Source organism: Aedes aegypti, chromosome 3, assembly GCF_002204515.2.
Source record: "Aedes aegypti strain LVP_AGWG chromosome 3, AaegL5.0 Primary Assembly, whole genome shotgun sequence".
Lineage (NCBI taxonomy): Eukaryota > Metazoa > Arthropoda > Insecta > Diptera > Culicidae > Aedes > Aedes aegypti.
The window spans coordinates 377,468,042-377,494,401 of NC_035109.1; the positions used below are offsets into that span (position 1 = coordinate 377,468,042).

Below are 26,360 nucleotides of genomic sequence, written 5' to 3' on the forward strand. Positions count from 1 at the left end.
TTCATTTCAGACAAAATTTGGTTGAAATTGCACGATTTAATTCAGATTCCATCGATTTTTCCAACATGCTTGCAGTCTCCATACAAAATTCTTCGTTTATCTTATATGGTACAATAAAATACTTTTCGAAACCGTCAAAAAATAACTTTTAAGCATCGAAAGTATCATGAACTTTGTTGATGATGATTGTTATACACATGAAGTTTGAATTCTGTGACAAATTAAGCGAATCAATTGCCATACAAGCTGGCAAACTTGCATGCAAGTTGGCTGTCAAATTTTGCATTTTCAACAATCAATATTTCAAAAACTAGACGTGCTATGATATTTCTGAGAACAGCAATGAATTCAGCAACTCTTAATTTAGTGAATAGCGGTATTTTGATGCTTGAGACAGAAACGTGTTTCACAGTGTTACAATACAAATGGGAACCAGAACAAAAAAATGTTTTATATGATTTTTATCAACAAATCCGGTTTGCTGTTCTATGTATATAACTTTTCTTGGGAATAACAACAAGTTTTACAACATTATGACTAGTATATTTGTTTTTTTCTACAACCAGCTCTCCCTTACTTGATATCGAGTAATTTATAGAAACAAATCTAAGTAATTCCAAAGTTACTCTAGTGATTCTTGATCTATTGCGTTCAAGAGTTCGAGCCGTAGTTGCTCCAGCGATGCCTCTACTGTAATTTAAGGAATTTTCCCAATATTGTCGATAAGGATTTTTTATTGATTTCAACCAGAATTTTGTGTAAGGCCACCTTTTGGAATTACTCCAGGAATTCGTCATGAGATTAGTTCAGAAAGTCCTTCAAAAACTTTTGGATTTTTTTTATAAGGAGATTAACCAAGAATTTTTCTGTTTTTTTTTCAGAAATGGCTCCAGAGAGAAGTCTAGATTTTTTTTTTTTTGAACTTACTGTAGAAATTCCTTACTATAAAAGTCCATTCTTACTGCACTTATTTTTAAAACAAATCTTACATCTGATGAAATTTTGGTAGAAATTCTTGACTAACTCCTGCAAGAATCGCTGAAAATAGTCCCTCTTTCCTGAAGAAGTCTTGAAGATAAATTGCCAAGATACTTATTTGAAAAATAATTAGTCAATTCTTTGGCTAATAACCAGCAGGATTTTATGAAGGAATTCCTAGAAAAACTCTGAAACCTCTGAAAATATTTTCTGATGTGTTAAATTAATTTTTGTAGAATCCATGGAACTTTAGTGTAGGGACTATAGAAAATTTCAAATAAGCAGAAGGGCATATAGTTCTAGTAACAACCCAAAACTAAGCGAACGGGAAGACACGAATGACACGCCAGGTTTGTAAAATATTTCGAACGAAGAAGTTGTGCTGGAATTGCTCCTCCGGAATGAGTAGTAAGGAATGAAAAGTGAGGAAGATGAATGAAGAGTGATGAGTGAGGCAACTAGGAATGACGAGTAAGGAATGCCGAGTGAGGAGTGAAAAATGAGACGTGAGAAATGAGGAGTGAGGAATGAGAATTGAGGAGTGAGTAATAAGGAGTGAGGAGTGAAGAATGATGAATGAGGATTTAGGAATGAGAAATGTGGAATGATGAGTGAGGAGCGAGAAGTGAGGATTGAGAAGTGAAAAGTGAGGAATGAGGAATTAGAAAAGAGGAGTGAGTATTGAAGAATGAGGAATGAAGAATGAGAATTGAGTAATGGCGGGTGATGAATGACGAATGAGGAATGATAAATTAAGTGTGAAAAATAAGAGTGAGTAGTATGAAATGAGGAATGAGGATTGAGGAACGGTGAGTAAGGAACGAGGAATGAGAAGTGAAGAATGAGGAATGAGGTGTAACGATTGAGGAATGAGGAGTGAGAAATGAGGAGTAAGATGAGGAGTGAGGAATGCGGAATGAAGAGTGAGGAATGAGGTGTGAAGAATTAGGAATGGGGAGTGAGGAGTGAGACGTCAAAAGTGAGGAGTGAAGAATGAGGAATAAGGAGTGAGGAAAAAGAAGTGGATTATGAGGAACGAGAAATGAGGAGTGAGAAGTAATGAATAATAAATGAGGAATGAGTGAGAAGTATGGAATGTAGAGTGAGCGCTAAAGAATGAGAAATAGGAAATGAGAAGTGAAGAACAAGGAATGAGGATTGAAGGATAAGGAGTGAGGTACGATAAATTAGGAGAGAGGAGTGAGGATTGAGGCAGTGATGCATTTTAAACTGAACGCGAGCCAAAAGTGAACTGAACGCATTCTATTTTTACACGTGAACGCAGTAAACATTGAACTCTCGTGCAAGATTCTTACGCTGCTCACACTCACTGCTGCTTAAAATCCACAGTGAAGCACAAAACATAAAAATACTACATTGAATTCACATCACGCAAAATGTAGAACCTTCAATGTCCCTCGACACCTTTAGTAAATCTTTCTGCTTTTAAATTTGTTTTGAATCTGCTATGAGAACAATTTTCATTTCGCGTTCATTTTTCAGCTCTTTTGAGTTCAACTTTTTTAACTGCTCAATGTTCAAGCCTACTTGATCTCTCGTTCAAAAATTTGAACTGGAACGCAAACTGAACGCGATCCAATGCAACACTGGATTGAGGAGTGAGGAATGAGAAGTGTGGAATAAGATATGAGGATTTAGGAATGAGAAATGAGGTGTGAAGAATGAGTATTGAGGAATGACAGGTGAGGAATTACGAATGAGGAATGAAGAATTATGTGTGAAAAATAAATGTGAGTATTAAAAAATGAGGAGTGAAGAGTAAGGAACGAAGAATCAGAAGTGAAGAATGAAGAATGAGTTGTGGCAAATTGTAGGGTTTGGTTTTAGTTAAGTTTGAAAAGTTACTCGAGAATTGTTTGGAACAACTGCAAGAGTAACCGTGGATGAGAGAAATTCCTACAAAAAAGTCTGAAGTAACTTACAAGCAATCCTTGTTGAATTTAAAGTCTGTATCGAAAGTAAATTAAAGGCGCTTGATCTCAAAGCTTTTTGATTCGGGTTTTCTGACCAAATTTAAAAGTTTTAGATTTGGATAATGTTTAAGATATGTCAAAGAGCTTCTTAAGGTGAAGATGAATCGAAGCCAAACTTCAAGATAACACAGACTTCGAACAATCGATAAAGTTTTCATCTCAAGCCACTATCAGGTTTTCTAGATTTGTGTTCTTGAAGCTTGAGTTATGGCTTCGATACTTTTTAGATTCTTTAGAAACCTTCCATTAGAGTCTTTTTAGAGACTAGAGACTTGTTAAAGTTTTTTTTTTTACTAGATCTCTTAACGGGTGTTCAGTAAAATATGAGAATGATTCCAATACGGTAATTAAAGTAAGGAGCGTATTTTTTTTTCTCTCCAAGAGAATTGCTCTCTGAACTGCCTAAAAATGCGGAATGTTCTTTTGTTGTCAGTTCAATCAAAGATGGCGCCGAAACAGCAAATACTCCGCAAACGTGTTGTACGGTTTTACGGTTTTACCGTATGAGGGGAAAGAGTTCGAGTTCCTTACTCGACCAACTTGGCCCAGTACCGTCTTATTGAGGATTTTTCGACTTTGTACGGCTGATCAGGGTCGCATTGACTTTTTTTTGAAGAATGAACATTATTTTTTTTAATAAAAAATTCTGAATTAATAGATTTTTTATATTATAATACTGAAAAAAAAAGAATATTTTTTATTCACCACTCGTTAACAGAAACCAGCTACCATCCCTGCAGTGCAAAAGAAATACCTGGCCACCCTGCAGCAAAAATTAAGTCCCGCAAAAGTTGTAACGTCAAAAAGGCAAACTTTCCACAACTATCCGGCCCCGATAGCAAGTCGGTTTGATGGCTAACGAGATCGGGCAGGAACAGTGCACCTGGGTTGGGTTGGGTGATGGAGGACAAGAGAGAGGTAGTTTTCCGAAAAATACTCCAAAGTTGCCTGCCTCACCTGAGACCAGAACTTTGGCAGAACCCTGGACAGTGTGGCTTCTCTCGGTATACCTATATGGTGGGAGCCCATCAACAGTCGGGACGAACGCTGTTGGATTGGCTAGGCCCTTATAATTTGCGGGGTGTACCATTTTTGCTTGGTCCTGTTGGATGTGGAGCAGGAGCAAACTTTTTACTTTTAGTCTTTGGTCAACTCTTGGTTGGTGAGTAAAAATAGCGATAGTTGGGAAAGTATTTTTTTACTAAGTTTGAGGGAATTTATTACGTTTCGATGGCAATCATGAACATTCGGAGCGAGTTCAAAATGTTCGGATAATTGAAGGAACAGTTCAAATGAAAGACAATGCCTTCAGAAGCATAGAATTTGTAATTTTAATCATTGAACTGAGATTCATTTTTTTTATTGCTGACTCATTCTACTTTTAATCCCTATTTTAACATTACCATTCTTAAATAATTAAAAGATTTACAACATTCACTCATAGCTTTAGAGTTCTGAGATCGGTATGGCCTAATTGTTGCACATTGAGAAAAGCTTTACGTATTTTTGTCTGCAACGAATTCGTATTCGTATTGTTCTGCAACGAAATGGTTTCGTAGATACATTTCGTAGAAAATTCTGTGTCTTAGAAATTGATTACAAATCTTCAATTTTCCGAAAGTGTTCCGTGGGCTGCATCTCTCATGGATTCTCGTTACCAATATTCCCAGAAAGTCTTGGATAACCTAACAACTAACTACCTGTCATTAGATTCAGTGAGCAGAAGGTAAAACATAATCCTAGCGCTTGAAGTAGGAAAAAGAGCTCATTGTCAGGTCAGCTCCATTTGGCTAGACAGATTCTCGGTAATCCAACCTCGACATAGAAAAAAATCTGATAAATGGGAAATCTGACCTACTGCTTGCACAACTACTCCATCGCCCCAACGCGGACATTACAAAATTCGTTTTCAGATGGTTAAGCTTCTGGGCTGCAACTGAAAATAGGACAACTATCACCCGGCGCCATCCTTCACGGAAGCAAACAAAGAGATACTTTTTTTGCTAAGCATCGAACCCGAGAAAAGGAAAAACCTACACTATGCACCTTAAGCACAAACACACCCAGTTCAAGGACATCCCGACTGCTGCAGCAAGCATTGTTCGACATCCAGTTCTCTAGGAACTTCTGCAGGCGAATGCGTGATGCTTGTTGGATCTCCTCCTCTGAGCCCTAAATGAAGTAGGGTTGTTCATACGAACCCACTGCAAAGCAAGCGTAAAGTTTTCTCATTTTCGAAACATTCCCACAGCAGCTACCAGTACCAGGAGACCAGCACCCGGCGCGATGCCATCGGGGGTCAGCCCATCGCCCTTCTCGGTCGAATTACACAGCAACGGCAAAGTGTGTACAGGGGAAGATGGTTCAAAATGCCAATTTAAGCGAAATCACATTTGACATAAGCATGAGTATGAGAATAATTGACCGCCCTCAATTGCTACTCCGCTAATGCAGAAACAGCTGTACTTACACAGGGATGCCACAAACGCTACTCAGGATCAATTGCATCCTTAGCGTGTAAGCTCGCATTATTCATTCCTTGTTGAGCTACCGTGCGAGACAGTCGATAGTTCTCGTGTGTCCGGGTTCACCCCCGTTTTTCCAAATCTTTGGTATTTCGACGCCTATTGCAAAGTGTTTTTAGTGCAGTGAAGAGCCTTAGGGCGATGACATATTGCAGGAGTAGAGAAGGGATAAAAGGAGAGAAGAGAAAAGAGTCAAAGCTCTCTCAATGCAAACTATATGGAAAACGCGCTTACCTGGTATACTGAAGGCGAAGCAAAGAGGTTCAAAGAGATCTGTGGAAATCATTTGCTGCTTCGACGCGCAAGAACGCTAGTGAACGCTAGAGGAATATGATATGACTGCGCTCGTTTTTTGGCGTAAATGGAGCACGGATCAGAACGTTTGCTAGTAAATTAAATCCACAAATAGGGAATTTTATAATTAAATGAATTAACTTTTGTAACTTTTCATAATTACAACTGATTTATTGATAAACTGTTACCGTGATGAATCAAAATCCGGACAGGACCAATATCCGGAAACTCTAGTGTGAGAATATTATTCCTACTATTAATGTTAACTATTGTTGACCATTGTAACATGAATCGACATCAAGTTAGCCTCGTAAAACATTAATAAAGAAAAAAACAAAAGTCGGTTCCGGTAGGACGCGTTTGCTTTCAAAATTAACGATAACCAAAAAAATTCTACTCAATGCGCCATCGCGTTTCGGCGATTCATCACGCGTTTGTCAGTGCTTATCATATGTGATTCATGTTCTGTAGTGATTTGTTTGTATTTTGTTCTCGGTAAAGTCAATAGTTTCGAAGAAATTAATGAAATGCATGTAATTCTGTGCTAGAAGAAGACTGTCCGGATACTTATATGTGTGGTTTCGAATCCTGACACAGTGTGTTAGCATACAATTTTTCAAAGTTCAAAAAGAAATACAACATCATAATTGTTCGAAAACCTGGAAAACTCGTTGAATGTTGTACCGTTGTGATTTTAAATAGTATTAACTGAAAATGTTTGTAAATTATGTGTAATTATTGGGGGAACGATGCACACATCACAAGTATCTTTTGAAGACTTAAAAACCTACGTTTTATGATGTTTCTGTATAATCCAACAGAGGAACAATATTATTTTTACAAATCCATGAATCTTTGTATCGTGATATCAAGGTATGTTTAATGTTTTTTTTTTTTTTTTTTAAGAACAACTGCGATTTTTTGAATGTCCGGAATTTGATGCACCGATGTCCGGATTTTGATTCATGTGTCCGGATTTATGGACACGACATGATGCAGAATTAACTCAATTTTCATTAAATTCATTGTAAATTTGGTGAACATTATCAAGTTTCAACCTAAAAGCTATCATCTCAAAGTAATACATAATAAAAAAAAAAGATTAACCAATCGTATGCAAGCATTTGAATATGTGTATCATCTTAGGTGTCCGGGTTTTGATGCATCACAGTAATCAGTATTTTTGTTCTCTATATTATTTTATTGCTTTCTCCAGTTGATAACTACTTCAGAAAATCTTTTATCATTAAATGTGGTGGAATCATATATTCCTTATTTCTATTTGTCTTGTTTCCTGTATACATTTTCCTAATAAATCGAGATAAAAAGATGTCGAAGAATATGATCAGTTGATCATGTAAGCTCAGGCTTTGATTTAAACTTTCATCAGTTTGAATATTCACTCTTGTATAATTTTCAGAGTACTCTTGGCTTTATGTGACTCCATTTTGCTGATTTGAAGAGCATATTGTTTACTGTTAGATGATTTGACAGCAAATAAACAGAAATACAGAATGATAATACTGACATCTAAATTCGAAAAAAAAAAAAAATATTCAGATGGATTTTCCATCGAAAACTGAAATTCAAGGTAAAAGCCATTTTCTCCGTCCCAACCTCACCTATCTAAAATAATCTATCCAGCCCAATGTGAAACAAAACCAAAACAACGCCATTATGGGTTCCGGGCAATTCGATCGGATAAACCTTAAGTGACTGTTTGTAAAACGCCTCTAAAAACAGAAAATCTTCCTAGATTCTTGATTACGATTCAATATCAAGCACCAGTTCAATAAAATTTTGTGAAATATTTTGTGCAACACTATGGCTTACGTAAAACAAACTTGCTACTTGTGGATCACTTATCAATGCGGTATGTAAAAAATCGACAAGGCATGTTTGATAAAATCGCAAACTATATTACTTAGTACAGACAGAAAGCGAGGATGTGAAAGAGGAGCGTACGCGTCGAAGGTCTCTCCATGCATGTTGTATGAAAATCGCGCTTACCTGGCATACTGAAGCGATGCGAAGAGGGATGGGAAGTGTGGTCAAGCGTGAAAGCAGTTCGTGTGGTGCTTCGACGCGCGAAAACGCTTGATGATAATTTGAACTATTATTGGCAGCACTAATATTGCGCGTGAATTTCGAACTGATGAAAACAGTTGGGAGTAAACTAAATTAACAAACACAAAAGAAAAGTTCTTTTTTATATTTGAAAAAAAAAAAATGTGTGCACTGATCACTGTCGGCCTTAAGTGCTCGGAATATGTGTTAAAACGGTACCACTGAACTGATCTTATACAATAAAATTTCCCAACTCAAAATTATCACTCGGCCATACCGTAGAAAAAAAAAGAATACCACAATGTTCCATGACTTATAAATAAGACAGTCGATTTGTTATCAATCATTAAAACCATAGCTTTAATTAGCTACTTTAATAAAACGGGAAATTGCTCTCAAATTTGATCGATTATTACCCGTTCGGAAAATCAATATTTACTTAAAAATTAACTGCAATTGGAACCATTCGTGATCTTGTTTATAATATCGATGATTCAAGTTTAGACAGGATTCCCATAAACCATTTAAAGTATTCGTAGAAAAGGTATGCAATTAACATACTATTTCATTCCATAGATACAAACATGATATTATATCTATAACTAGTGTATTGTTTGAACTTCCAGTCGTCGCGCGGTTCACCACCGTAAAAACCACCACACTGCTGTTGAGGACGAAAAGCGAGTTTTTCAAAAGTGTTGTACAAAATACAACAGCGCGACGACTGAAGTGTAAAGTGAATTTAAATAAATTTTTCGTTCATAACAGCAGAAGTTTAATAATTTTATTTTTTGTGTGGGAAAAGGCATTCAATTTCAAAATTCTCGAAAATTATAACTTTTTTTGAAAAAAATATTCGGTAGGCTTCATAGATATCATTTTTTTAATTTTTTTTATAAGTATCATTTCGAACATTACATTCATTTCTTCTGTGTGTTCTGTGTTATTAGACAACACTATCATCCTAATTTGGTAAAACAAATTTAAGATTTTAATAATATTTTGTTAACAACATATTACATTTCATTTGCCGTAGCAGTTCAGATTTTTTACAGGTGAGTTGATTTCACCTGCTTATAGAAGAAAAAAAACACGTTTTCAATTTAGTTAACTTAACTTAACCTAAACATATAACGCATTAATCGTGGCAATAGAAGATTGTAACGTTTTTGCCTGAATTTTTTAATTATTTTATTTGACATTTTTTCCAATATTTCAACATTGAATATTTTATGTAACTCATTAGTACTAGGTATATGTACAAGGGAGGAAGCTTCAGAATCATTTTCAAAATTTTATTTTGAATTCTCTGAAGAGCTTTTCTTCCTGGTTACAATTACAACAGCTAGTCCATATTGGTACAGCATACAACATGGTTGGCCTGAAAATTTGTTTGCATGTCAAAAGCTTGTTCTTAAGACAAAGTTTTGATTTTCTATTAATAATGGCATAGAGACATTTTACATATTTGTTACATGTGACTTGAATGACCTGAATGTGATTTTTGAAAGTTAAATTCTTATTTAGCATGAAGGTAAGTATCTAGTTACCTTCATCTGACCAATTTATTGGAACCCCTCTCATCGTGACAACATGTCTACTTGAAGGTTTCAAATAAAGAGCTTTTGGTTTATGCGGGAATATTATTAGTTGAGTTTTGGAAGCATTAGGAGAAATCTTCCATTTTTGCAAGTATGAAGAAAAAATATCCAATTTTTTTTGCAATCGACTACAGATGACACGCAGGCTTCGTCTTTTTGGCGGAGAGGCCTGTGTCATCCGCAAACAAAGATTTTTGTCATCCCTGAGGTAACTCAGGTAAGCCAGATGTGAAAATATTGTATAATATTGGTCCCAAAATGCTGCCTTGGGGAAACCAGCTCTTACAGGAAGTCTTTCAGACCTGGAGTTCTGATAATTAACCTTAAGTGTACGGTTTGACAGATAACTTTGAATTATTCTTACAATGTATGTTGGAAAATTAAAGTTTTTGAATTTTACGATCAAGCCTTCAGTGCCAAACACTGTCGAATGCTTTTTCTATATCTATATAAGCAAGACCAGTAGAATAGCCTTCAGATTTGTTGGAACGAATCAAATTTGTTACACGTAAAAGTTTTTTTTTTCTATCTTTATCAACGAGATTTTTAGCCCTGGGCTAGTTCATCTCGGGACCAACGGCTTTACTTCCCTTACGTAAAAGTTGATGAAAGGTCAAATGTCCATGGCGGAATCCGAACTGTTCATTGGCAAAAAATGAATGTTCGTTGATGTGGGCCATCATTCTGTTCAAAATGACTTTTTCAAAATGTTTACTGATGGAGGAAAGCAAACTGATTGGACGATAGCTAGAAGCTTCTGCAGGATACGTGTCTGGTTTTAAGATTAGTACAACCCTAGCATTTTTTCATTTTTCAGGAAAATATGCTAATTGAAAACATTTGTTAAAATATCAACTAAGAATGATTAGCTACTTTCGGGAATTTTCTTGATGAGGATGTAAAAAATTCCATCATCGCCAAGAGCTTTCATATTTTTGAATTTTTTAATAATAGTTCTCATTTCTTTCAAGTCAGTATCCCAGGATTTTTAGAAAACGTTCTCTTGATTGAGAATATTTTAGAAGTCTATTTTGAAGAACTTGATTTTCTATTGGACTAGTAAGTTAATTAAAATTGTGCGCGCTTTCAAACTGCATAGCAAGTTTTTGAGCTTTTTCGCAATTAGCTAGTAGTAATTTGTTTTCTTCTTCCAATGCCGGTATTGGCTTCTGAGGTTTTTTTTTTTTCAAAATTTTAGATAATTTACAAAAGGGCTTAGAGCCAAGAAGAAAGAGAAATTTTATTTTCAAAATTTTTGTTTCTTAATTTCTTGATTTCTTCCTGCAAATCCGGCCATATAATTTTCATAGCAGTATCGCGAGTGCGTTGCCTTCTCCTGCAATGCTCCTGGCTTCAACAATGGAATTCTTTAAAGTTTCAAGAGCATTGTTAATATCAAGTTTTGTTCGAAAGAAATGGTAACATCAAGATTAGAGTTAATTTAACTTTTTAGTAGTTGTTTTGATAATATGTGATAGTGATTCATATTTTAAAACTATGTCACGAAAATCTGAATTAACTATTCATTGGTTATTTAATTAATGTAATCAATCGTGTATTCAATCAGATTAACAACAACTTATTTATTCTGTTATATTTTTTCCATTTTTTATGTTGTACCATACACACACAGTTACGGATCACCCACAGTGACGGTTCACTTTGGCGTTCAACATCGAATAACTTGGCCAAAACATAAACGTTTACGTAAAACATATTTTTCCCATGTTATACTATTTGTCTTCTACCATTTGTAATGTTAAGCACAACATTCAACCGCTAAATAACGGTGTATTTGATAAATGTTTAGTTGGTACCACACAGCTATCACTATGGTCGTTTTCTGTAAGAAGTGCCGTCAGCATTCATAAGCTCCCACAGGTGGTAAAATTCAAATGTTATAGCATAAAACATGCTCGTTCGCTTCGATTTAGTATGAATTCATCTTTGGAAAACATTTTTCTTGATTGTTGATTCTAAATACCAAATATTAGCACTTCTAACTAGTGATCCATAATATGGACCAGGAAATGATTGTTTACCACGGTTATGGATTAACATCCAAAGAATGTAGATTTCTGCCATTTTAGGCATTGGATTCGTCATTTTTAGACAAAAGCACTAAGGATAAAACTAATAAAACATCAAGGTTTGTCAATTTTGTTTGGGTGGAAAACTTGATATGGAGCAAAAACAGTTCATGTCTCAGTTACTACAATGCAGTATCACAAAAAAGGGCATTTTACCCTTGTTTCCAGCTCTAATACTGCTATTTTTTTGCAGTAATATGTGACACAATGTTAACTTTGGCCAAATCAAGCAATACAGATGCATTGAGTTGAAAATCTCTTGATTTTGCGCACTGATCCGTAATATGTCACAATTTGATCAATAATATGAAAATTGATCCATAATATGGTTTTCAGAAACCGATACAATTTTTAATTTTGATGCAATCCTATGTAAATATTACACTCAAAACAGTTTACTATACGAAGATCCAATTTGAAACGATTCAATTCGTGCTTTTAAAGTACGTTTACCATGTAGTTTTATTGAATTTTATAGGTTGGACTCCACACTATTTGATCCATAACTGTGGGGTCATGGTATATACTATGAATGATAGCCTATGATTGCTATTTCTGCTTGTTTCATCCAGGTTGTATCGGCCCTACATTGTAATTTCTAGCGGACTGGAGTGCGGATGATGACGAAAAATAAACATACTTAGTGATTTAAATGGTTTTCTTCGCACGCCATCGAGAAGCAGTCTTCCTGCTTGATGAGAAATGATTTTAACAAACTTGCTACATTCTACAGAGTCGCCTTTACAGGCCTCTGTTGATGCGAATGGGACATGGGAAAGGAGAAGAAACCGAATAAAGCAGCCGTGCGCGCTCTCTCTCTGGTCGCAGGCAGCATGCTGTTGCCGAAGCACAAAATCAATGAAAACAAGGAGCGCATTGAAACTTTTTCGAAACCTCTCCCAGTATGCCATACCATTTCTACCTCTTCTCTTCTCTTTTCGCCAACACTTCACTTCACTTCTCTTCTCTTTCAATATGTCATCGCCCTTAGTTCGGCTTGGAAGCGGAACACTTTTGGCGAAGCCATTGTGTTGCCGTTTAATCGAGTTTTGCGCAAAAGTATTGAACGTTTTCGCCATTGCGTGGTTATTTTCCGATCACGTGTATCGTAGAAGACAGCTTGCACCTCGTCCCGTGTGCTACCTGAGTGATCATCGTTTGTGGTGTGCATATAGCGTGCACAGCGGTGCGCTCTCCACACCGACAGTGGTCACCATCGTTATCGACGCCTGTGTTGGTTGGTGGCAGGCAGTGAGAGACCAACCACACATACACCGTACCAGCGAACCAGGAACCAGACCGTCCTTTTTTGATCACGTGTATCATCGAAGGCAGCTCGCACCCCGTCCCGTGTGCTACCTGTGTGCAGTGCAGAGTTCATCAGTGCGATCATCGTCTGTGGTGTGCGTATAGCGTGGACAGCGGAGATCAACCACACATCTACGCGTCCCAGCGAATGGTCGTACGTTACTTGCTACCTCTCCCCAAGCGTAGACGCCCATCGGTTACAGCATCGACGACGCCAGCGTGGATAGAGTAAAAGATAAGTACCTCTCGTTGTTCTTCTCCTCTTCACGTCTTTTTTTATTAGTTTTTACTGCGTGTGAAAGTGTTCCCTCTTCCCTTTCCCCTTTGTATGTGTTTTTTTTTCAGTTTGATTCAATTTCCATTTCTGTGAATAGTGTTAGTTTGAGTTATTTGTGCGCCCTTTGCGGTGTTAAGCTACCGCAATGGGTGTAGATGATGATGGCGGGGGAACGTCGTATCCCCTCACTGAGTCTTCGAATGTGTTGAACCAACAAAACACAAACTCCTCTATGCCCAATCCATGTGTGTCCCCTCAATCTGATGTGTCTCAAATGGACACCAATATTCTACCATCTCCGACGTCCCCTCGCCTCAAGGCCTACCCGCCCGACTCTGGTGGGCCTTTTGTTGTTTTCTTTCGATCCAAAGGCAAACGGTTGAACACTATTCAGATCAGTAAGGATCTGACTAAGCGATTCTCTTCCGTTGTCGCCATTGACACAGTGGGTTCTGGTAAGCTGCGCGTCACCGTCAGTGACCGTAAACAGGCCAATGAGATTGTGGCCTGTGAGCTCTTTACTCGGGAGTATCAAACTTATCTGCCAAGCCATCGGGTTGAGATTGCGGGAGTGGTCACCGAAGGCAGTATGACCTGCGAAGAATTGATGCAGGGTTGTGGTCGCTTCAAAAACCCTTCTCTCCCATCTGTCCCCATACTGGAATGCAAGCAATTGCATTCCGTATCCCTGGTGGGAGAAAAGAAGATCTATTCACATTCTGAATCCTTCTGTGTGACCTTTTCCGGATCTGCTTTGCCGAATTTTCTTGTAATCGGCAAACTTCGTTTACCTGTGCGGCTGTACGTACCGAAGGTAATGAATTGCACAAATTGCAAGCAGCTGGGCCATACTGCCCAGTATTGCTGCAATAAACCTCGCTGTGCTTCTTGCGGGGAGAGACATGTGGATGGTGCATGTAGTATACCGCCAAAATGCGTTTATTGCAACGAAAGTCCACCACATGCCCTCGAAAACTGCCCGACGTACGTACGCCGGCAGCAACATCAGCGACGATCATTAGAGCAGCGCTCTCGGCGTAGTTTTGCCGAGATGTTGAAAAAGGCTGCTCCGTCTGCTGAATCCCAAAATATCTACTCTTCTCTGTCTCTTGATGATCAGGGCTCCGACTCTGAGGTTGGTGAAGGAATTTCCTTCGTTTTCAAGGGTTCATCGAGGAAGCGTGTGAGACTCCAGAGACCCACAAAAAAGCCTCGGAATCTGTCTAGCAGTGATGACCCACCAGCCATGAAAAATACTAAGCCTGTCGCGAAAGTCTCAAAGCTTTCACCTCCTGGATTCAAACTCCAAGAGGAAAGAGACTTTCCGCCATTACCGGGAAAATCTAAAATCCCAAATATTCCAAAATTTCAAACTGCTCAGCCAAAAGAAAGTTCGCATTCGGAGCCCCTAGGGCAACCTCAGGGCGTTCCAATGTTTACGCTTTCTGGCATTGTAGATATCATCCTTAATTTCTTCAATGCTTCTGACCCAGTGAAGAACATTGTCAAAGGATTGCTTCCATGTGTGACTCCTCTTTTGAAGCAACTGGCTTCTAGATTGCCCCTCCTTGCAACGATCATATCTTTTGATGGATAAATTATCCACAGAGGTCGAAGATATGATTTCTGTTCTACACTGGAACTGTCGTAGTATTATGCCTAAATTAGATAGTTTTAAATTTTTAGTTAGTAATTTACAGTGCGATGTTTTTGCGTTATCAGAAACATGGCTAACACCTGATGTGACCCTTCCTTTCCATGATTTTAATATTATTCGCCTGGATCGATCCGACTCATATGGAGGAGTGCTTTTGGGGATCAAAAAGCATCACTCGTTCTACAGAGTCGATCTGCCGCCGATGTCAGGCATTGAAGTCGTTGCATGTCAGGTGACTATCCGAGGCAAAAGCCTCAGTGTCGCCTCCATATATCTTCCTCCGAGATCGGCGATATCTCGCAGAGATCTCTCTCACATCTGCTCTGTTATGCCTGAACCACGGTTGTTCATTGGGGATTTCAACTCCCACGGAACAGGCTGGGGGGAACTGTATGACGACCACCGATCAACGTTGATATATGACCTCTGCGACGACTTCAATATGACAATTCTCAACACTGGGGAAGTTACACGAGTGGCACCTCCAGCTCAAGATGGAAGTCCTAGGGATAGCCGTTTAGACCTCTCAATATGTTCAAGCTCGTTATCGCTGGATTGTTCATGGAGGGTAATCCAGGATCCCCATGGTAGCGATCACTTGCCGATCGTAGTTTCAATTTCCAATGGAACACAACAGTCTTCATCCATCGATCTCGCCTACGACCTCACAAAGCACATAGACTGGGGAAAGTACGCGGAAACGATCATTGATGGAGAACAAGCGGTAGAAGTACTTCCTCCGTTGGAAGAGTATCGCTTTTTATCCGAGTTGATTCTCAACAGCGCTCTTCAAGCCCAACGCCGTCCTGTGCCTGGTCCGTCGGTTCGCAAGAAGCCTCCCAATCCGTGGTGGGATGAAGAGTGTAAGGCACTCTATCGCGAGAAATCCGCCGCGTTTAAAGACTTCCGGAAACGTGGTTCAATTGACAACTATGAGCGCTATTCTTCCCTTGAACGCAAGTTTAAAAGCTTGGTCAAAGCAAAGAAAAGCGGTTATTGGCGTCATTTTGTGGAAGGATTATCACGTGAGACCTCGTTGAGAACGCTTTGGACCGTCGGAAGAAGAATGCGTAATACATCGTCGGTTAATGAAGATCGAGAGAGCTCTCCTCGGTGGATTATCGATTTCGCTAAGAAAGTTTGTCCGGATTCCGTTCCTGTTGATCGCGTGCGACGAGATATTCCGGTGGATAGGGACGCTATGGATAGACCTTTTTCGATGGTTGAATTCTCACTTGCTCTCCTTTCATGTAACAATTCCGCTCCAGGAATGGATCGAATCAAGTTCAATTTGCTTAAGGGCCTACCTGACGTCGCAAAGAGGCGCCTATTGAACTTGTTTAATCACTTTCTGGAGTGTAACATTGTTCCGGATGACTGGAGGCAGGTGAGAGTAATAGCCATCCAAAAACCCGGGAAACCCGCGTCGAACTATAATTCGTACCGCCCAATTGCGATGTTGTCGTGTATTCGCAAGTTGTTAGAGAAGATGATTCTCTTTCGGCTGGATAAATGGGTTGAATCGAATGGCATGCTGTCAGATACACAGTTTGGTTTTCGCAGAGCCAAAGGAACGAACGACTGTCTTGCGCTGCTTTCTTCAGAAATTCAACTTGCCTTTGCCCAAAAGGAACAGATGGGTTCAGTGTTTTTGGATATTAAGGGTGCTTTTGACTCAGTTTGTGTTGATGTCCTTTCAGACAAACTCCACGCAAGTGGCCTTTCATCAGTTTTGAACAATTTTTTGTACAATTTGTTGTCCGAGAAGCATATGAGTTTTACTCATGGCAACTTGTCAGTTTCACGAATTAGCTACATGGGTCTCCCCCAGGGATCATGTCTGAGTCCCCTTCTTTATAATTTTTATGTGAGAGACATTGATGACTGTCTCATGGAAAATTGCTCGTTAAGACAGCTTGCAGACGACTGTGTTGTTTCTGTCACAGGACCAACAGCAGCCGAACTACAAGGACCCTTACAAGATACTCTGGACAATTTGTCTACTTGGGCCTTAAAGCTGGGTATCGAATTCTCTGCGGAGAAAACTGAGATGGTTGTCTTTTCAAAGAAACACAAACCTGCCAAGTTTCCGCTTACACTCATGGGTAAGACAATCACTCATAGCTTGTCTTCTAAATATCTCGGGGTCTGGTTCGACGCCAAATGCACCTGGGGGAAACACATTGTGTATCTGACACAGAAATGCCAAAAACGAATCAACTTCATGCGAACTATAACCGGAACATGGTGGGGAGCCCATCCGGAAGATCTGATCAAGATGTACCAAACAACCATCTTGTCGGTCTTAGAGTACGGTAGCTTTTGCTTTCAATCCGCGGCGAAAACACATATGCTGAAGATACAGCGGATTCAGTACCGCTGTCTTCGCATCGCGCTAGGCTGCATGAACTCGACTCACACAATGAGTTTAGAGGTACTTGCAGGAGTACAGCCCCTGGCAGATCGTTTCGCGGAGTTAACACTCAGGTTCCTCATCCGTTGTGAGGTTCTCAATCCATTGGTTATTGAAAACTACGAAAAGCTGCTTGAACATAACCCTCAAACTCGTTTCATGAGTGTGTACTACTGGTACATGACGCTGGAGGTTAGCCCATCTTCGGTTAACACCAATCGTGGTAACTTCCTAGAATTCGACTGTTCCTCTGTAGTATTTGATTTGTCCATGAAGCAAGATATCCATGGTATACCAGATCACTTTCGTTCAAAGTTTATCCCTCCCATGTTTGCAAGTAAATTCGGGCATGTCAGCGAGAGCCGACAGTTCTTCACTGATGGGTCAAAAATGGATGATATCACTGGTTTCGGTGTTTACAACGTTTCTCATAGCGCCTCCTTCATGCTTCAAAAACCATGTTCTGTATATGTTGCTGAACTAGCAGCTATACATTACACCTTAGATTACATCAGTTCTCTCCCACCCGAGCACTTCTTCATTTTTTCCGACAGTTTAAGTTCTCTGGAGGCTGTTCGGTCAATGAAGCCGGTGAAGCACTCAGCGTACTTCCTGAATAGAATACGCCAGGCATTGAGTGCTTTGTCAATTCGCTCTTACACTATTACCCTAGCTTGGGTCCCTTCGCATTGCTCCATTCCTGGCAATGAGAAAGCGGACTCTCTGGCTAAGGTAGGCGCTAAAGAAAGCGATGTTTACGAGCGTCAAATCGCCTTCGAAGAATTTTTTGCATTGGCCCGTCGGGAGACCTTGATCAGCTGGCAACAGAAATGGAGAGACGGAGAAATGGGTAGATGGCTGCATTCCATATTTCCACAGGTGTCGAAAAAGCCATGGTTTAAGGGGTTGGGCATGAGCCGTGATTTCATTCGTGTCATGTGTCGGCTTATGTCCAATCACTATTCGTTAAGCGCGCATACCCACCGTATTGGGCTCTCAGAAAGCAATCTCTGTGTTTGCGGCGTGGCTTACCAGGATATCGAACATGTTGTGTGGGGATGCGTTGAGCATCGTGGCGTCAGATCTGAGCTGACTGAAACTCTCCGGATCCGAGGAAAACAGCAGAAACCTGTCAGGGAAGTGTTGGCGGGCCTTGATTTAGAATATATGAATTTAATCCATCTGTTTTTGAAGCGTATCAATATCCGGGTTTGATTGTGTTCGTTCCCCGTCTTTCTTTTTCCCATTCAAATTGTCCTCTTCTCGTCGTGTCTCCCACAAACCGTTTCTGTTTAGTTTCATTACAGATCTGGACATCCTGTCCCTTCAAGCTTCATCAGCTTAGTAGTCTAAGTAGCTTAAGAAATTCCAAAAAATCCTTTCCTTCCCTGTTTCAAATGTATCCACTAACCTTAAAACTTCCGCAAACTAACATAGTTTTTAAAATAAGTTCAAATTTCAAAATGTAAATAATGTAAAAAAAAGAAAAGATTTCGGCTCTGTTATGCCCTACGGCGCCTGAGCCTGCCAAATAAACGAGATAAGTAAAAAAAAAAAAAAAAAGCTCGCATTATTATAACAAACAATAACGGCGCCGCACACTGGGGCAGAATCGAAAAAACGCGGAAACAACCTGTAGTTCTTCGGAATGAAGAGATAGACGTTTGATGTCTTCTGCGAAAATGATCCTTTCAATGAGGCCAATGTTTTGTTATGAAGTCTTATTTTTTAGTGTTATTCGCATAAATAACCCATATGCCATTTCGGTCAAATGACAGTTTAGGTGTATGGTTTCTTCGACAAAGTTGATCGTTATTTTATGCTGAAAATAATTGCTTAAGACGTCAAATTTCCAAGGCCTACTATTTTTGAAATATTGGCATTTTTCATAAAAATGTGCTTAAAATCGAAATTTTTGAGTTTTGTTTGTAATTTTGCAATTAAAATACCATATATACCCTACGATTATATCAATTATTAACATAGAGCAGGTCTGGTGAAAATTCGATGGTAAAAATAATATATTGTTTGATATTTTTAGTAAAATTTTCGAAAAACAGGAATATTGCGTATAGGCCATTCTTGCGATCGGGCATTCATCGGGTTTTCATCGCCATCCACTTACGAAAGGTCAGAATATTCGTGACTTATTTTTTCAAGGATATGATATTTAATATATTTTTCCTATGTGATCTGGAAATATGCTAAGTTTATAAAGAGGTTTAGTTTGGGGTCTATACTATCTGCGGAACGAGAAAAGAGCTTTGGATAGTGTCGGATAAGCGTCATTTTGGCACATGCACGAAAAAAATGTTTTTTTTTTTAATTACGATTATTGATTATGCGAGCATAAACCTAAAACATCAAACAAATTAAACACTACTTGAAAGGGACTGTTTAATGTCAAATTTAGTCTTAAAAGTTACACTCTTAATCATTATTTTTGTTTAAAATGGGTTAAAACAGACCGAAAATTATCATTCCATTTAGAAACTGTATAAACCCAACTGGACTAAAAAGCTTTCTATGATTTCGCGATAACCCTGTTTATATTTTCAAAGCATATTTACCATCGGAAAAAGAGAGACCTAAAGGAAATTCGATGTGCATGTGCCATTTTACAGTTTCTACCAACTAAACTCAGGTATATTTATTTTCCTAAAAACTGTTTTCGATGTTAGCTTCTTCTTCTTCTTTCTGGCAATACGTCCCCACTGGGACAGAGCCCGCTTCTCAGCTTAGTGTTCTTATGAGCACTTCCACAGTTATTAACTGAGAGCTTACTATGCCAATGACCATTACCCATAACGCGGGTAGATCACCTTTTCGTGGTGCGTTATGGGGTAAAGATCTACCAGTGAACCCTAGTCCTGACTGCTTCAAACGAAGAGAACAGGATGTTATAGTAATCAAAGGAACACTTTTAGTCCTTGTTACATTTTAAACCTTGTTGAAAGTGACAAGTCTCGGTTTTCCCAGTTGCCGAGAATGATCTTGAGATAAGGAAAAAAATGAGTCGAATTCAACAATTTGTTTTCTAATCTTTTATTTATTTCGTTCTCTAGTTTGAAGAAGTAAGCCTTCCTGATGCATGGACAATATCGGTGTAATTTCTTGGCTTTATCGAGGGATCCGATTTTGCCTGATAAAGGGGCGCGCCTGTGGAGAGTGCATGCACCACACTCTTCGAAGGGTAGGAACCTTTCAGTTAGAATCCTTTTCTGTGATCAAGTTAGGAATTACAATTGTAAGTAAACCGAATGCTTTATCACTTCTCGATAGTGACAAAGTTAAACGACATGCACTACACAAAGGACACAATAGATATACTACAATAGATCAAATATTGGTCGCAGTGGTTTATGTTCCGAACAGAAAAAAAAATGCCAATGACCATTTTTGCATGTGTATATCGTGTGGCAGGTACGAAGATACTCTATGCCCTGGGAAGTCGAGAAAATTTCCAACCCGAAAAGATCCTCGACCGGTGGGATTCGAACCCACGACCCTCAGCTTGGTCTTGCTGAATAGCTGCGCGTTTACCGCTACGGCTTTCTAGGCCCCATGTTAGCTACTTGCATTAAAAATTGACGAAGAACTTATCATTACATTTCGTAATATTTCAATAGTAATCAATTGCCAAGATCTGATCAATCCTAAAAAATGGATGACTATTCCCGGGTAGAGGTGAATAACAAAATAATGGTAAAATATGAGCAAATTTTGCAATCATATCTACTTTAACCATTATTATGTTATTAATATATGACATTAAATTTCTAACCAATAGCAAAACATACAATCATAGCTAAATTTATCATTGATATGTTATTCTTGAAAGTCATGTAATAACTAATCAATAACAAAATATACTATCATGGTAAAATTTGTTATTTGTGCAAAAATACTAAAAAAGATTGTACGACATTTCCCAGAATGACGTTCCCCAGAACGACATTCCCCAGAACGCCATTCCACAGAATTGGACATTCCCCAGAAATCCATTCCCCAGAATGGGACATTCCCCAGAAAAAAAAATAACAAGAGATCTTTGAGGTGTTCAAATCCAGGAAAATGGTAAATAGTAAATAGTGAATGCATCTAACTGGAAAATTTGAGGAAAACCATAATTTTCATAGGTAAAACATTTTCGTTTTGTTTTTTTTTTTTATTTTTAACGGTAGGAGTTTCGGTTTGCTGCAGTATTTCATTTATTGAATGGAGAATCTTTAAATCAAAAATTCTTTAAAATTAACCACCTATGGTCGGAAATGTAATTCGAACCATTTGGACGATTTTTATATTTTTTGGTGATTTTCTCGTCGAAAAAGTTAAAATTTAGCGAGACATAATATGTGTACCATCCCTTATTATTTAGGCAATAAACCTAGGAAGAACAGCATATGTTCAAAAGAAGGGAGAATATGCCATGAAAGCCGAAAAACAAATTCCATTAATTTACTTTGTGACATATTACACTACACCAATCTCCCTTTGAAAGTACAATTAGAAAGAACAGCCAATTTTAAAAGAAGGAAGAAAAACTATGAAAACAAAAAAAAACAATAGCTTGGATCAAGTTTGATCATAAAACACAGTATGGCATATGTAGGAACAGCTTATGTTAAACGGTTGAGCTACTTTTCCTCGAATGTCGGTTTCCCAAATGTCGTTTCCCCGAACGCCAGTTCCCAGAATGCCAGTGCCCCGAACAACCCGTTTCCCCGAATAGCCTAGTTTCCAAATAGTTTTTGGCTCTTATAATTATCATAACTTTTGTGTTTTGAGGTGGTAACGAACCGGTCATCTTATATGCACCCTTCTTCACTTGATTGGCGGTTCTTTCGAGTTTCACCATCATTGGCATTTTTGGCAAGATATATTTAGTCGAGGATGACGTTCAAATCCATATTATCTTCTTCTTTTAATTACTACCGAAAGCTAAACATTACATATATTTTGCAATTGGATGAAATGGACAAATTGATGTGAAGTTTTGCGAAAAAGTTACACGTCTTCTCAGTGAGAATCGAACTTACGACTCCCTGATCTCTAGTTAGGGCGCGTTACCCATACGTCATGAGAGGACTCATGAACGCAGAAGTTAACCTGAATTCGATTTTAGCTCAATAATCACGTGGTCCTTTTTCGCAAAGTGCACCTCTTTCGGAAGAATTAGACACTCAGGCAAATGGACTATCGATATACATAGGAACCCCTTATGGAAATTCGCCACAAGGAATCGGGTTGAAATTCATAAATTTACCTTATGAAATCGAAATTTTAAAACAAAAATAGTTTTCGCGGCAGCCTGGAATCGAACCAAGGATCTTGCGATCGATAGGCTCGTGCGTACACCATGCGCCTATCGACGCCTTGGTGAATATTGATGCTAAAACGATACATAAAGCGTTCGTATTGCGATAACTGTTTCATCTTTCATAAGACAAAATGTATGAATTTCGATAGTCCAGTTCGCTGCGTGGATGCCCATCCAAACACAACGCTTTCTATATTTATTCAATGCCTAGCCCGAGAGCGCATTATTTTTTTATACGCAGCGAACTGGACTATAGAAATTCATACATTTTGCCTAATGAAAGATGGAACAGTTATCGCAATACGAACGCTTTATGTATCGTTTTAGCATCAATATTAACCAAGGCGTCGATAGGCGCATGGTGTACGCACGAGCCTATCGATCGCAAGGTCCTTGGTTCGATTCCAGGCTGCCGCGAAAACTATTTTTGTTTTCAAATTTCGATTTCATAAGGTAAATTTATGAATTTCAACCCGATTCCTTGTGGCGAATTTTCATAAGGGGTTCCTATGTATATCGATAGTCCATTTTCCTGAGTGTATGGAAATAGCACACTACACTAGCCAGCAACTGCGCTGGCTGAGGTTTCTATTTATGGGCTTCCAATGGGTCGCGACGTTCTCAAACGACCGGTTACGGAACATGAGTCCGTTGCTCGATAAATACATGTTTTTAATTATGAATCGTAGTTTACGGCTAACCGTTTTAATTGCTAATCATTCATTCTAGTTCAGCACCCAGTCCTTAAAAACTATTCTTGCACCTGTTTGAACTTCATCACTATTCGGGGAAACGGGTCATTCGGAGAGGTGGCATTCAGGGAAATGATATTCAGGGAAACGACAGTAGCACAATTATGATATTAATGAAGACACAATTAAGAAAATTTTTAAACAGCATTTTCCTCCTAAGATTATGGTTGGGTCTACCGATGAACCACTTAGCCACAAAACCACCTCTTTCCCCCTTCGTGATTTTTTGACCGTACAAACTTTTTGAAATTTGTATGCCACACCCCCGCATAGAAGACCAAGTGATTTATGGACGGCAGCTTAGATGGTTTGCCTGAGAAAAAGGAAGCAAACACTCGCCGTTCAAAAGATTTTTCAACTGAATTCCGATTTTATTCACTTGAGATCCATAATAATGAATTTGACAAAATAATATTTTGGGTGAATTGACGTCTGTGTCCGGAATTCGAAGCTTCTGGGAATTCGAATCAATTCAGTAGGTACATTTCTTAACGACAAAAAAAAAACTAAACTACCAATTTTTTTTCACTCTTTACAAACGTATAAAACCCATTCTGGGGAATGTCCTAATCTGGGGAATGGTTTTCTGGGGAATGTCCCATTCTGGGGAATGGGTTACTGGGGAACGTCATTCTGGGGAATGTCGTTCTGGGTTTTGACTTTCTGAGAAATGTCCTACAACCCTAAAAAAAACATTAAATATCTAAAGAATAACAAACATCGCCATCACAGTAAAATATGTCATTATTTTGATATTTGAAAACTTTATTTAAATAATTCATGAAAACAAACCAACATCAAATTTTGCCATAATAGCTCATTTTACAATTCGTATGATATTCATTGAAGATTCAAAAAGCAAATGTTTTTTGCAGGAAAGCAAAACGTTAATGAGTGAGTTCATGATTGAGCAAAATTTAGATATTTAAGTCAATGAACTAAAATTACCATTATTTAGATCTACTCGTGAATAGCTTATTTAATTATCAATATCTAAATAATAACATATTTTGTTATTAACGGTATATTTTTGCTATTATTTTGGATTGTACGACATTTCCCAGAATGACGTTCCCCAGAACGACATTCCCCAGAACGCCATTCCCCAGAATTGGACATTCCCCAGAAATCCATTCCCCAGAATGAGACATTCCCCAGAAAACCATTCCCCAGAATGGGACATTCCCCAGAAAAAAATAACAAGAGATCTTTGAGGTGTTCAAATCCAGGAAAATGGTAAAAAGTAAATAGTGAATGCATCTAACTGGAAAATTCGAGGAAAACCATAATTTTCATAGGTAAAACATTTTCGTATTGTTTTTTTTTTTTATTTTTAACGGTAGGACTTTCGGTTTGTTGCAGTCTTTCATTTATTGAATGGAGAATCTTTAAATCAAAAATTCTTTAAAATTAACCACCTATGGTAATTTGATCCATTTGGACGATTTTTATATTTTTTGACGATTTTCTCGTCGAAAAAGTTAAAATTTAGCGTGACACAATATGTGTACCATCCCTAATTATTAAGACAATAAACCAAGAAGAACAGCATATGTTCAAAAGAAGGGAGAATATGCCATGAAAGCCGAAAAATAAATTCCATTAATTTACTTTGTGACATATTACACTACACCAATCTCCCTTTGAAAGTACAATTAGAAAGAACAGCCAATTTTAAAAGAAGAAAGAATAACTATGAAAACAATAAAACAATAGCTTGGATCAAGTTTGATCATAAAACACAGTATGGCATATGTAGGAACAGCTTATGTTAAACGGTTGAGCTACTTTTCCTCGAATGTCGGTTTCCCAAATGTCGTTTCCCCGAACGCCAGCTCCCAGAATGCCAGTGCCCCGAACAACCCGTTTCCCCGAATAGCCTAGTTTCCGAAAAGTTTTTAGCTCTTATAATTATCATAACTTTTGTGTTTCGATGTGGTAACGAACCGGTCATCTAATATGCACCCTTCTTCACTTGATTGGCGGTTCTTTCAAGTTTCACCATCATTGGCATTTTTGGCAAGATATATTTAGTCGAGGATGACGTTCAAATCTATATTATCTTCTTCTTTTAATTGCTAATTATTCATTCTACTTCAGCATCCAGTCCTTAAAGACTATTCTTGCACCTGTTTGAACTGCATCACTATTCGGGGAAACGGGTCATTCGGAGAGGTGGCATTTAGGGAAATGATATTCAGGGAAACGACAGTAGCACAATTATGAAATTAGTTAAGACACAATTAAGAAAATTTTTAAACAGTATTTTCCTCCTAAGATTATGGTTGGGTCCGCCGATGAACCACTTAGCCACAAAACCACCTCTTTCCCCCTTCGTGATTTTTTGACCGAACAAACTTTTTGAAATTCGTATGCCACAAAACTAAACTACCAATTTTTTTCCACTCTTCACAAACGTATAAAACCCATTCTGGGGAATGTCCTATTCTGGGGAATGTCCCATTCTGGGGAATGGATTTCTGGGAAATGTCCCATTCTGGGGAATGGGTTTCTGGGGAACGTCATTCTGGGGAATGTCGTTCTGGGGTTTGACTTTCTGGGAAATGTCCTACAACCATTATTTTGTTATTGCATCGGCAAAATATGATATTATTTAGTTGTTATGCCATATAAACTTGGTTATTATTTTTGTTATTTTATCTCTTATTTCAAACAAACAAAGAACAAATTTTGCTATTGAAACACTCTATTTTAATTGAAAGTTTTGTTATTATTTTGTAATTCTCCTCTACCCGGGTTGTAAAAAAACATATCGACGGTATCTTAATTTGTATGGTTCAAGCAACAGTACATAAAGTACTTACTCACGCTGGAAGCATAATAATCTATTCACACCGGTTCCTCTTGGAATGTTAGCTGAAGATGCAGCAGAAAAAAAATTGTCATCCGATATAATAACATTGAATGGGCCATGCAAGGAAATGGTCACGAGTTGTTGACGAGAGACGTCTTTATTCGAGCTATGAACTCATCTGATCCTTTGATAAGTTCAATCAATCTAGGAAATATAACGCAAAAACAGGTATCACTTGAATATCTAGATGTTTTAAAATCACTTTTAGT

At 38.2% G+C, this 26,360-nt stretch overlaps 1 protein-coding gene across 5 annotated transcripts in view; it reads right to left on the reverse strand.

The window, feature by feature from the left end:
- Nucleotides 1-26,360, reverse strand: part of LOC5567482 (transmembrane and TPR repeat-containing protein CG4050) — a 920,140-nt gene that overhangs the window by 32,672 nt on the left and 861,108 nt on the right. The window lies entirely within an intron of this gene.